This window comes from Chinchilla lanigera, unplaced genomic scaffold, assembly GCF_000276665.1.
Source record: "Chinchilla lanigera isolate Chin_1 unplaced genomic scaffold, ChiLan1.0 scaffold00024, whole genome shotgun sequence".
Classification (NCBI taxonomy): domain Eukaryota; kingdom Metazoa; phylum Chordata; class Mammalia; order Rodentia; family Chinchillidae; genus Chinchilla; species Chinchilla lanigera.
This window is the reverse complement of record NW_004955425.1, coordinates 4,408,427-4,420,598: the sequence shown is the minus strand read 5'-3', so window position 1 is coordinate 4,420,598 and position 12,172 is coordinate 4,408,427. Positions and strand designations below refer to the sequence as shown.

General features: G+C 37.2%; 1 protein-coding gene across 4 annotated transcripts in view; it reads right to left on the bottom strand.

The window, feature by feature from the left end:
* Rnls (renalase, FAD-dependent amine oxidase) overlaps positions 1-12,172 on the bottom strand; it is a 299,328-nt gene that overhangs the window by 247,349 nt on the left and 39,807 nt on the right. The window lies entirely within an intron of this gene.

Sequence of the window (12,172 nt, the reverse complement as noted above, 5' to 3'; positions counted from 1 at the left end):
TTCTTTATCATGAAAATATTTTATTTCTCCATTAAATTTAAAAGATAGCTTTGCAGGGTACATCAATCTTGGTTGGAAGCTGTTTTCTTCTAGTACTTGAAATACCTCACTCCAAGCTCTTCTTGCCTTGATTTGTGTTGAGAAGTCTGCCATGATTCTGATAGGCTTTCCTTTATAGGTGATCTGTTTCTTTTCTCTAAAAGCTTTTAATATTCTGAGCTTTCGTTGAGTTTCTGGGATCCTGATCACTATGTCTGGGGTAGATTTATTTTGGTTATGATTAACTGGAGTTCTATATGCTTCATTTATGTGGATGTCTGATTCTTTTACCATGCCTGGGAAATTTTCTATTATTTATGCAAATAGTCTTTTTATGCCATTTGTGTTGCCATCCACTGTTTCATTAATACCTATTAATCTGACATTGTTTCTCTTTGCTTGGTCTTGCAGTTGTTGAACTGTTATTTCGTGGTTCCTTGTTGCTTTTAAGAGATCCCTCCTTTTACGTCCATTAGTGGCAATGCTGTCTTCAAGGTCTGAAAGTCTATCTTCAGCTTCGTTCAGGTGTTTTTGCAAGCTTTCAATGCAATTTTTAAGTTCCTGGATATCTGTTTGCATCTGTTTCACACCTTTTAGTTCTATTTTTTGTTCCCTGAAGGTTTCACTGAGTAGTGTATGCTCTTCTATTTTCTTGTCTATGTCATTTTTGGATATGCTGAATATTTCTTTCATTATTGTTGTCATTTCTTTTTTCACCTGAGACATTATTTCTGATCTGATGTCTTCTATGGCCTGATGGAGTTGTTTCTTTACTTCAGTTGCTACCATTTCAGAAATTTCAGGTGTATAACTTCCAGGCTCTTCTGTGTTGATGCCTCTTGGCCTTGTGTTATCTGGTGTGGAGGTCTGGGATTGCATTTTGCTCCTTTGTTTTGTCATTTTTGAAGAACCAGAGATTCCCTGTAGTGCAGTCTCACTGTCCTGATTGTGTGTGAGTGGCAGGGCGAGAGTCTGAAGATCACCAGTGCTCAGTGTAACTCCTGTGCTGGTGAGTGGTGGCAAGGTGGGGTCCCAGATGCTACCGACCTTTCTTGCATTCAGTTGGCTCCCAGGAGTGTGTGCAAAGGGTGGGGCAGGCTCACCGGCATTCCTGAGACTGTCTGTGGTTCAGCTCAACTTCCACAAGAGTAGGAGGGGATGCAGGTGAAGTTCACCGAGGCTTCAGATATTGCCCAGGACAAAGCCTGCTTCACATACTGGAAGGGGAGGCATGAGGGTGAGCTCCACAAGGCCGCTGACCATGTTCAGGTTTCAGCTGAGCTACCAGGTGGGTGTGAGTTGTTCTGGCAGTGACCACCAAGGCCCCAGAAGTTGTCCAGGGATCCACATGCCTCCCACCCTAGTCAGCGAGGCACCAGAGTGGCTCACTGGGTTCCTAAAGGTGTCTGATGTTCAGCCCAGTCCCGGAAGACACACTATGGGTGTGGCAGGGAGCCTCCTAGGCCCCAGAGGGTGACCAAGGTTGCACCTGCCTGCACGCTGGTCAGGGATGCAAAGCTGTGACTCACTGGGCTTCCTGAAGATGTCCGGGGTTCAGCCCAGCCTGGGGCAACACACTATGGGTGTGGCAGGTAGCCACCGAGGCCCCAGAGGGTACCCAAGATTTCACCTGCCTTGCACGCTGGTCAGGGAGGCAGAGCCCAGACTCACCAGGCTTCCCAAAGATGTCTACTGTATTACTTTTAAATAACTGTCAAGATATTATAATATATATGAAAATATTGCTTCTGATCTAATATACTTGGATTCAATTATATATTTACATTTATTCACTCAGTATTTACATTCATTTATTGCATAAATAGATCTTTTAAACTGCATCTATAGGCAAGATATTGTGCTACCATAATAAGTCACAAACTAATGAAGATGAAATAAATTAGGTACTACTTCCACCAGAATAATGTAATTCCAAATATAAAAGTTATATTGTCACAACAACTATTTCAAATTTTTGATTTTCAAAACTTAGGTACATTTTCTATTTTGTGAAATCCTATTTTCATAACACACTTTTATTATCTAACGAAATAATTTTTTAAAATGTGTGTAGGACAACTATAATATGTGTTATTTGTATCTTGAATGCCTCCCAAAGTCTCATGTGCTAGGGGCTGGGGATTTAGCTCAGCGGCAAAGCGCCTGCCTGGCAAGCGCAAGGTCGTGAGTTCGGTTCCCGGTACCGGAGAAAAACAAAAAAAAAAAAAAAAAAAAAAAAAACACCAAAGTCTCATGTGCTAAAGACTAGTCAGCAGCCGGAGGTACTACTGGAAACTGGAACATTTAGTAGGTGGGAACTACTGGAAGTAGTCCAATCACTGTGGGGGATGGGCATGCCTTTGAGGAGGATATTGGACCCTGCCTCCTTTCTCTCTTTATTTTTGCTTCTTCATCACCATAAGGTAAGTAGCTTTGCTCTACTGTGCATTCCTCAACATTATGTTCCAGTTCTCCAAAGGCCTACAGCAATGGGACCAAGCAACCATGGACTGAAACCTCTGAAACCAGAAGCCAAGATAAATGTTTCCTTCTTTAAATTGATTTTCCAGGTAATCTTGTTACAGTGACAGAAAGATGATTAACACAGTATGCTATTGTAATATGAAAAATTGTAAGATTACAAACTCTTCCAAAGATCCTTTCATAAGCTATTAGGAAGGAGACTAGAACAGGAGTTGTATTAGGGTAAAAGGAAGAGAAAATTTTCTCAAACAAGGCACCAATGACCTCACCCTTGGAAGTGAGTGTGAAAATATTATACTATATTTTTCAATTAATATTTAAAGGCTTAGACATGCAGGTGTCTGTGCTGTTTCAAAAGTGATGCTTTTATACTGGAGTTGTTACTATTATTTTAATCATTTTGAAAAGTTCCCTTCCGGAATTGCTTTTAAAGAATGTAGTTTATTCTTTTGAATATCTGCAAGCATCGTAAATCTCCATCTAAAAATGGAAAATAGTTTTAGAAGAGCAAAAAGTTATTCAGACAATGACAAGTGAAATAGGGGTGTATCTCAAAGGATGTGTGAATACAACAGCAACTGGAAGAATTTTTGCAAGTGATTCCAAATTCATTTTTATTTATTCTAAGAAGTTTCAAAAATTGCATTTTGAGAACTGTGGAACAAGTGAAAATTTCCAGAGCACTGGTCTCAAAACAACACATTTTGATAATTTAGGTATAAATGATTGAAAAACTAAGTTTATTCACATTTTCTTCACATGACAAATACAGATTAAGCATTGTGTGGTAATTGGCTAAGAAGGATAATGTGCCACTCAGGTAAGAAACTGAGACTGAAAAATTCTAAGTTTTTATTTCACCATGATCAGGAGTCACGTTCTGATATAATATGGTGACTCTGGGGGCTGGGGATTTAGCTCAGCGGCAAAAGCGCCTGCCTGGCAAGCGCAAGGTCGTGAGTTCGGTTCCCGGTACCGGAGAAAAACAAAAAAAACAAACAAACAAAATAATATGGTGACTCTGGGTTTCTACTTACTGACAAAAAAAAATGTGCTTTTCTTAACCAGCTTGAAACTAAAGTTCTAAAATATGGTTTAATTTAAAAATGCCAATTTCTACCAATTCTTATATATGATTAGGCTCCTGCCTGTGGAAACTGTAGCCTGCACATTCCTACTGCATGGAGAGAGAACATTTAAACTTTGTGTACAGTTTCAAAGTGCAACATAAATACATAAACTGAATTCTCTAACTAAAAGTTTTCCACATTCCAATTAAAAGTTCAGCACTTTTGTGAAAAACGTCACTACTTAGACAATAACAGAAAGGAACAATGTGTCTGTGTACAAGTCTGAACTCCTTCTCATTGCCATGCAATTCATTTACCTCATGTTGATTTTGGCCGATTCTGGCTTGTCTCAATGGAAGCAGATACTTGGCCATGATCGGAAATTAAAATGCTGAAACAAGATGAATCACACCCTTGAATTCCTACATATCCTTTTTTTTATTAATGTGTACTATGCCATGCAAATGACCTATAGTGTCTGACACATTCAACACCTTTGTCCTTCAACATGTAGCAACAAACCTTCTACACTGCTCCAATAATTAGTTTTGGGAACACATTGTTAGAAATCAGGGTAAGAAGATTACATTTTTCAAGGAAAATTATTCTCACTTCTTTAGCTTGAGAATACAATTGACTCTAACAGCTCCTTCAGCTTTAAAAGTTGAATTTCTATATTCCCGGCAAGTAAAGGTCTGGGTGAAATTGGCCCTCAAAGAAAAAGGAATATTCTTGCTGTGCTGCAAGTCAATGCAGGGTACAAACAAGGTTTATTTGGGGTTTCTTTACAGATGAGGAAGCCTCCAAGGCTGGCTCCTCTCTAGTGATGGCAGGTGTATGAGGTGCAGGGGACTGGAGAGATTTGGGATATTAAGCCCACCCCAAATATGGGATAAGGCATCTCAGAAAAGAGGGTTAAAGACACTTTGGCATTTTTCTTAAGGGACATTTCTGTGTTCTCAGAGTCCCTTTTCACTGACATTCTGCTTAACTATGTGTCTTGATTAAAGATAGGTCTCTATGATATAAAAATTCCAAGGCACAGTGAATGGAAAACATCCATATCAGAATAAGCAGCCCCCTGTCTAAGTCTTTAGACCGAACATCTCAGAATCATCTCTGAAAGCCTAAGCATGAGTCTGATTTCCAGCATGACTGTTTCATGTTGCAGGTGTGAGTTTTACTGAGAAGAAAATAAAGCCCCAGAAGCCAAGCACAAAACTGGAAAAAGGAAACACAGATATCGCTTTTTCATTTTTGTGGATTCATTAAGTGTATTTGAAAGAAGAAAGGCTTTAATTGGCCTCTGTTTCATCTAAAAAGACAAGGAATACATTTTCCAGAGGCAACATACACACACAATTCCAGACCAAACCATTTTTGTTAAGGTCAAGCCACACTTGGTGTGACACCAATGACTTCACAGTGAGGCCTGTACACAGGGGGAGAAAAGTTAGAGAATTAATTTGCCAAATTCAATTGCTAGGAAAAGACAGAACAATTCCAGTTAGAATAAATCAGCTAAGCATTTAGAAACTACTATCAGGAGCACTAGGCAGCTCTGCAGGATGGTCTTCAAACCACAAGTGATATCAAAGCTGCAAGGCCGCTGAATTGCAGGAGGATCAAGCACCAATAACAGACACTAAAAATTACAGCTGAATAAACATATTGGATTCTGAAGGGTCCCAGAAGCAGTAAAGCCTTTGGAAGGCTTCCCTAAGAGTTTTACAAGAAATAAGATAAGCAACATCCCCAACTGTAAACACAAAATACAATAAAAAATGCTGTGGGTTGTCATGGGTCTTCCAAGTATAGCTCCCTTGAATGATATGAAATCGTTTCTTTCCTAATATAAAATGATGAGGACAAAATTATTGCCAAATTCAGGCCACATCTAGCTGGTGACACAAACATACAGACAACTCCATAAAGACTTCTTCCAGTACTTGGAACTGAATAAGCACCTTTGCCCTGAGCTACATCTGCAGCACACCCCTCTCCCTGCTTCCTTTTTAAAATTTTGAAACAGGGGCTAAGTTGTCCGGGTTGGGCTTGAACTCGTGATACTCCTGCCTCAGCTTCCCAAAGTTCTGGGATTACAGCCACCACACCTGGCTAAAGAGATTTCTTGAAGTGTGTTTTAAAAAGAGATGGCCTTATTTAAACTGACACCAACTGCTACATCCCCGCCTCCTTACACTTTCCCTTTGTCTTCATTCATAAGTTATACAATTATTTTGCTCAATATTTCTGGCCTAATTTCCCTTGCTGTTTGCTGATCTGAGGTTGCACCAACCTCTTCCTCCTGCCTCACCATCCTTCTATCCCTACCTGTCATCCCCCATTCTCATCCACGGCTCCCAAGATTCCCAGCTTAATTCTGCTCAAGGTCTCCCCTCACTTTTGAAATAGAAAGTTCAGATACACAGCTGTCAGAAAAAATTAATATCAACATGTGAGGCAACTCACTCTAATTTTAAAAAATATTATAATTGAGGTTATGAAGCAGTTTCTCACCTATTTCCTAAACTTCACTACCACAGCATACTTTCTTGCTGTGTATTTTGCAATTTAGATGGACTAACTGACTGTACTAGTTGAATTCACAATACAAATTCTCTTTTTAAGAAATAATAATACCTGGTTACGAAAGACGTAAGAGGAAGCTCAGATAAAATGTTACAGGAACACCAAGCATAAAATATGCAGAAACATGTATTTGACAGAAGATATCAAAAGACATTAAATGTACAAATATTTCCCATAATTCGGGGCCAGGGCTATAGCTCAATGGCACAAGTGCCTGCCTGGCAAGGGCAAGGTCCAGAGTTCAATTCTCGGTACAAAAAAAAAAACCAAAAAAAACATATTTCTCATAACTCATCTATAAATTAATCATAACAAAATGCAAGTATTTTGAATGTGATAAAATGATAAGAAACAATGTTTAACCAGTGGGTTCTGACAAGCTGATACCGAGCGCCAAACTGCAATCCAAAACCCGCTTACTTATTGCAAAGTGCCAACAGTGCAATTAAAACTGAATACTGAGTTAGTCTATAAAAAATGCTACATTAACATCTTTTGTCTTAAAAACACAGTAACACATATGCCATAGGTTCGCCACAACTGAGAGAAGCAGTTTGTAAACAAGATCCTAGAGACCATCTGACTGCATGAAGTCTGAATTACCAAAAAAGGAATGAACTGCTATAAAATATATACTACTTGCTTTTTGTGAAATACCACAAGAGTTTTGCTTCTAACGGGGTAAAGTTAATAATGTGACTATGGAGATGATATTATATTCAAAATATCTATTTTCTATTACTATTAATCTGAAAAACTCAAGGCACTCAACAGAATAGTGAGATCTGTAACCAGGTGGCCTTAGTGGGAATCCTCAATTAAGAGCAGTCACTTACAAGGTCTGTGATCTCGGAAAAACGGTTTAATTTTTCCATTCACCAGTTCCACCATTATTGATAGCAGTGACAATACTATAAAGATTAGTGTAAGAATTAAATTAGTTAATACATTTCAAACACTTAAAGGGTGTCTGATGAGTTAGCTATTGTTCTTCTTTTTCCTTTTATTCAAAGAGATAAGAATTCTTTGCCTTTGACTCATTTAAAAGTACTGAATGCAATAAAGAAGGGCAGATATCTGCCCATTTTTTCCCTTTTTGACTTGTCTGGGATGGTCATAAACACATAATGGCACACTTGTCCTCAGTTCTTTCTTCTTTCAATTTTTTTAAAAAGATGAAAGTTTGTGCCACTTGTGTTGTGCATTGTAGACTGCGGAATTAGTTTCCCAACTACACAGCCTGTGTATCCTTGGGACAATCCTACTTGGCAGCTGTTGGATGACAACACCGTAGGATGTGTCTCTACTGTTATCAGCTTGTCTAATAATGTCCTGGGTACAGCACTGTCTTACTTTACAAGATCCCTTCTTAACGGAAGCAGTTCTCCTGAACACATTGTTTCTCTCCCATTTAGGACTACAATGTATATTTTCAGTGTACCACTAAGATGATCCCTCACCTTATCCCAAACTTTTTATCTTCACTTTTTTAGAATACTGACCAAAATGTCTATAGATTTTATTTTTTTATTTTAAAGAGAAAAAGATGACAATAGAACAGTTTCAAAACAGGTTAGTAGGAGAGTTACAATAATTAATATATTGTGTATTGTTGTCCTCACAGTAGTTATTCAGAGTACAAGATGTAGGCATGGTATCTTGTCCAGACAATACTAGCACAAACCTTTCTTTTCAATGAACTAAGAGAAACTAGCTGTGTAACTATCTTGTGTATAAATATATATTTTTTCTTTTTCCCTTTCTTCCTTTCCTCTTTCCCCCCATCACAGTATGTCTTTTTCATTTGAACAGTTTCTTCCCAATTCACAATATCCATTGTACATTTTTTTGTTTTGCTTTTTTTCTTTGTTTTGCAGTATGGGAATTGAACTCAGGACCTTGCACTTGCCAGGCAGGCCCCCTCCACTGTACATTTTGGATCTTGCTTACTCAATTCAGTTTCTCACACTAGTGAGACATATGATGTCTACACACATGGGTCTGATTTACTTCACTTATGAGTATGGTGTTGGGTTGCACCCATTTACCTGTAACAGTCTCCAATTTATCCTTCTTTATGGCTGAATAGTACTCCATTATATTAAAAAAAAAATCTTTTTTATCCATTCCTCGGTTGATGGGCATTTGGGTTGTTTCCAAGATTTAGCTATTACAAATTGTGCTTCTATAAGAATTAATAGACTTTAATAATAAAGGAAAAATAACAGTCAAAATAAATTTAATAGCACAAGTCAGCACGATATTGCTATTATATTAAAGACCTAACAGTTTAGTTCTCAGGAATTTTATTAATCAAAAGATATCATTTATCTATCCATTTCTGCCATGATATATCTGAATTTATTAGTAAATATACTAGCTAATTGAGAACATTTTAATTATAAAAAATGCTTTGATGATCTTTTCATTTGCTTGAACCAAAATAAAAATGAAATAAATAATGATGACTTTTAAAAACTGTGAACAGTCAAAATAAAGACAGAGTCCCCTGATTCGTATTGAGAGCAGTTAAGCAGAGAATTAAGCTTGCACCTTTGTCGTTACTGTAAATGGACATTATTTTCCTACTGTCACATCAAAAACAATAAGCCAATCAAAGTATTGCCATTGAAGAACCTTCTTTTCAACCTTTCATTCTCAATACAAAATGTAGCAGCCGTGGACATAAACATAGTGCAGTAAGCACACACACAGCGGCCCAGTACCTGCTGACTGCACTGTATCTATGCTCGTGTGTGTGTGCATTTTGTACCGAGAATGAAAGGTTGAAGCAAAGTGAGCGTGAGTTTTTCATTTCATTATTCTGAAGCAATGGCCTTAAAGGAGATATAAACCTTTGAGACAATGTTCAGAGATGTCCTGCCCTGCATTCAAAAGCCTTTCTCTTATTTACTTTAAAATTATTTCCCTCTTGTCAAATTGATTTATGACAGCACTAATCCAAAGAACACACCCCAAGTCCACGACCACTGAGCTCCAAGTGGAAGTAGACAGGAAAGTGCTTTCCCCTGCCTGCCTTGGCATGGACATGTCAGCACTGGTAACTATCTTGAATTTCATGAACTTAAAAAGTAAACGTGTCTTCAAATGTTCTAAATTAGTAAGGCTTTATAAAATCTACTAACATGAAGTTCCTTGCAATGTACTAAGTGAAACTAATTACAGACAAAATAGATTTTATCTTGGTTAAAGTAAATATATTTCTAAAATATCAGCATTCTGAAACTTCAAAGAGATTCTAGTTTTACCAATTATGGGATTATAAATAATTCTTTATGAGGTGGCAAACCTTTTTTCCCTAGATAATGAAGAGAATTATCCTATTAAAAGGTCTATATTGAAGTAGGTTCCTAGTAATTTCCAAGTGACTTGCTCAAAACTTCCTTAGAGTGAGCTAGATTATTACTTTGCTCAGCAAAACTGTAAAGATGTAAAGATTTTCTTAAATCTTCAGAAAAACCAGTGGACTGGAATCATTTATGGGGGGGAGGTCATCGCAAAGAATCCCTACATAGAGTACTCAGAAACTGTTATAATGTTCAAAATGATAATTATTCTCAGATGAGAATGAGTTTCAATAAAACATTATTCTACAAAAAGAACTGTAAAGTATGTAAGTTTTCCACTGCTGCTGTAACAAATTACAAAAATGGTGACTTACAATAACACAAAGTTATTCTCCCACAGTCCTCAAGGTCTGAAACCCGAGGTAGGTACTGTGAGACTAAAATCACGGTGTCCACTGAGCTGTTTTCTCCTGGAGGGTCTAGATGGGAATGCCGCCTTTCCTGTTCTGGATTCTAAAAGCAGTTTGCAAGCTTGATTGTGGCCTCTTTTCATCTTTAAAGCCAGCAACTACATCACTCTCAACTTCACTCTGGTCATCCCATTTCCTACTGATTTCTACTCTCTTCCCTCCTGTTTTCTTTCCTTGGAGATGACATTAGACAACCCCAGATAATACTTCTATCTGGAATTTCTTAATTATGTTTGTAAACTCCCTTTAGTCATGTAAAATAACATATTTACAAGTTCCTAGAATTAGTATGTGGTCATCTTTGAGGTGTCACTGTTTTACCTACCACACTGGGTATTAAAATACAGAAAGTGGAAAGTATCCATCTTGCCATTCTACCATGAGTCTATGTAGTTACGAACCCGTGGTTCATTTGTTTAGTATGTGAAGGAGTATAGTAAAAAACAGTATAGCAGTTAAGGCCCAACCCCAAAACTCACAACACGTGGATTCTAGTCTCAGCTCTGTCATTAGCTGTGTAACTTTAGGCAAGTTACTTAAGCCTCAGTTTACTCATCCTTAAATTCCTGTAAGGACTAAATTACTTAGCATATATGGAATATCATAAATGTGAATTAGCCTTATAGTGGTAAACATTTCATAATGTGCATATCAAAATACCATGTTGAGTACTTTAAATGAACACAATTTTTATTTTTCAATCATACTTCAAAAAAGCTGGAAAAAAGAGAAAAATCCTTAAAGTGAATTATTAGATCTAAAAGGAAAAAATATTATCATCTCAGAAGTATATACAGACGTGTCATCTAGCAAGAGAATACATTCTGGGAGATACATCTTTAGGTGACTTCATCACTGTGCAAACACCACAGATTAGAGCTGCAGTAGTTGGGTGTCTGTAATCTCAGCTACTCTGGAAGTGGAGGCAGGATGATTGCCAGTTTTAGGCCCACCTAAGCAATTTAGCAAGGCTCTGCTCAAAATAAAATTTTTAAAAGGCTGGGATGTAGGCTTAGTGGTAGAGAACTGCTGAATTTGGTCCCCAGTGCTAGAGACAGGGAAGAGGCAGAGAAAGAGACAGAGAGACAGACGCAGACACCACTGCTGGCAGAACATGGCAGGCATACTGTTTCTCAGTAAACTTTTTTCAGTAAGTAGAGGAATGTATTCTAAAATAACAATTGAAAGTATAATAGAGAAAATACATAAGCCAATAAGTGATTTACTGTCAAATATCACGTACTGTACATAATTGTAAGTGCTATATTTTTATGCAGCTGTCAGTACAGGTTTATTTACAATTAGCATTATCACAAATGTGAGTAATGCATTGTGCCATGATGTTAAGGTCATGACGAGGTCACTAGGCTATAGGAACTTTTCAGTCCATTATATTTATGATGGGATCACTGCTGCATGTGTAGCCAGTCAATGACCAAAATCATTCCTATACAGCACATGATTCTTGGATCAAAATCACTATCTTTGCTAGCTTATTTGTCAGCTTATTTATTTATTTTAGTGGCACTGTGGACAGAACCAAGAGCACTGTACATGCCAGGAAAGTGCCCAACCACTAGGCAAAAGCTCTACACCTCCACTTCTAAGTTAGCTTTTATTATTAAATATTCATAGATCATTATTTCAAATTTGCAGATCAATTTGTTTTAACTTGAAGCGATTTCACATATCTTGAAGCTATAGAATTCTTTGAGAGTTACCGAGGTAAAACACTAGTGTTACTAGCCATGATTTGCTATTTCAGTTCCAGTAACTGCCATAGTCTTTGTTTGTCTAAGAAATTAAGACTTGTAAAACAAAAAAATAATTACAACAGTGTATATTATTAGCATTTCCAATTACATTTCATTAAGGCCCAAAACTAGTATCACTCGGTTTAGCCCCCTACTCTCTTGGTTGTCTCTAAATAACCTGCTACCTAGTAAGGCTAAGAGTAAGCAAAGCTACAGTTACAAGAAGAAGCAGTCTACATCAAAATGTTTTAAGGAGTTAGCATCACTAGAACAACTCTATATTAACTAATTTAAAAGATGAACTAGGTAAATTTTAAAAATTACTTTAGGTACACCCCATTTGATAATCAGTTTTTATTATACTTTTGTATAACTGCAAATATATTCCTACACATTTATAAGATAAACATTATTTCAATCTATATAACCAAAGATCAACAAATATATATATATAT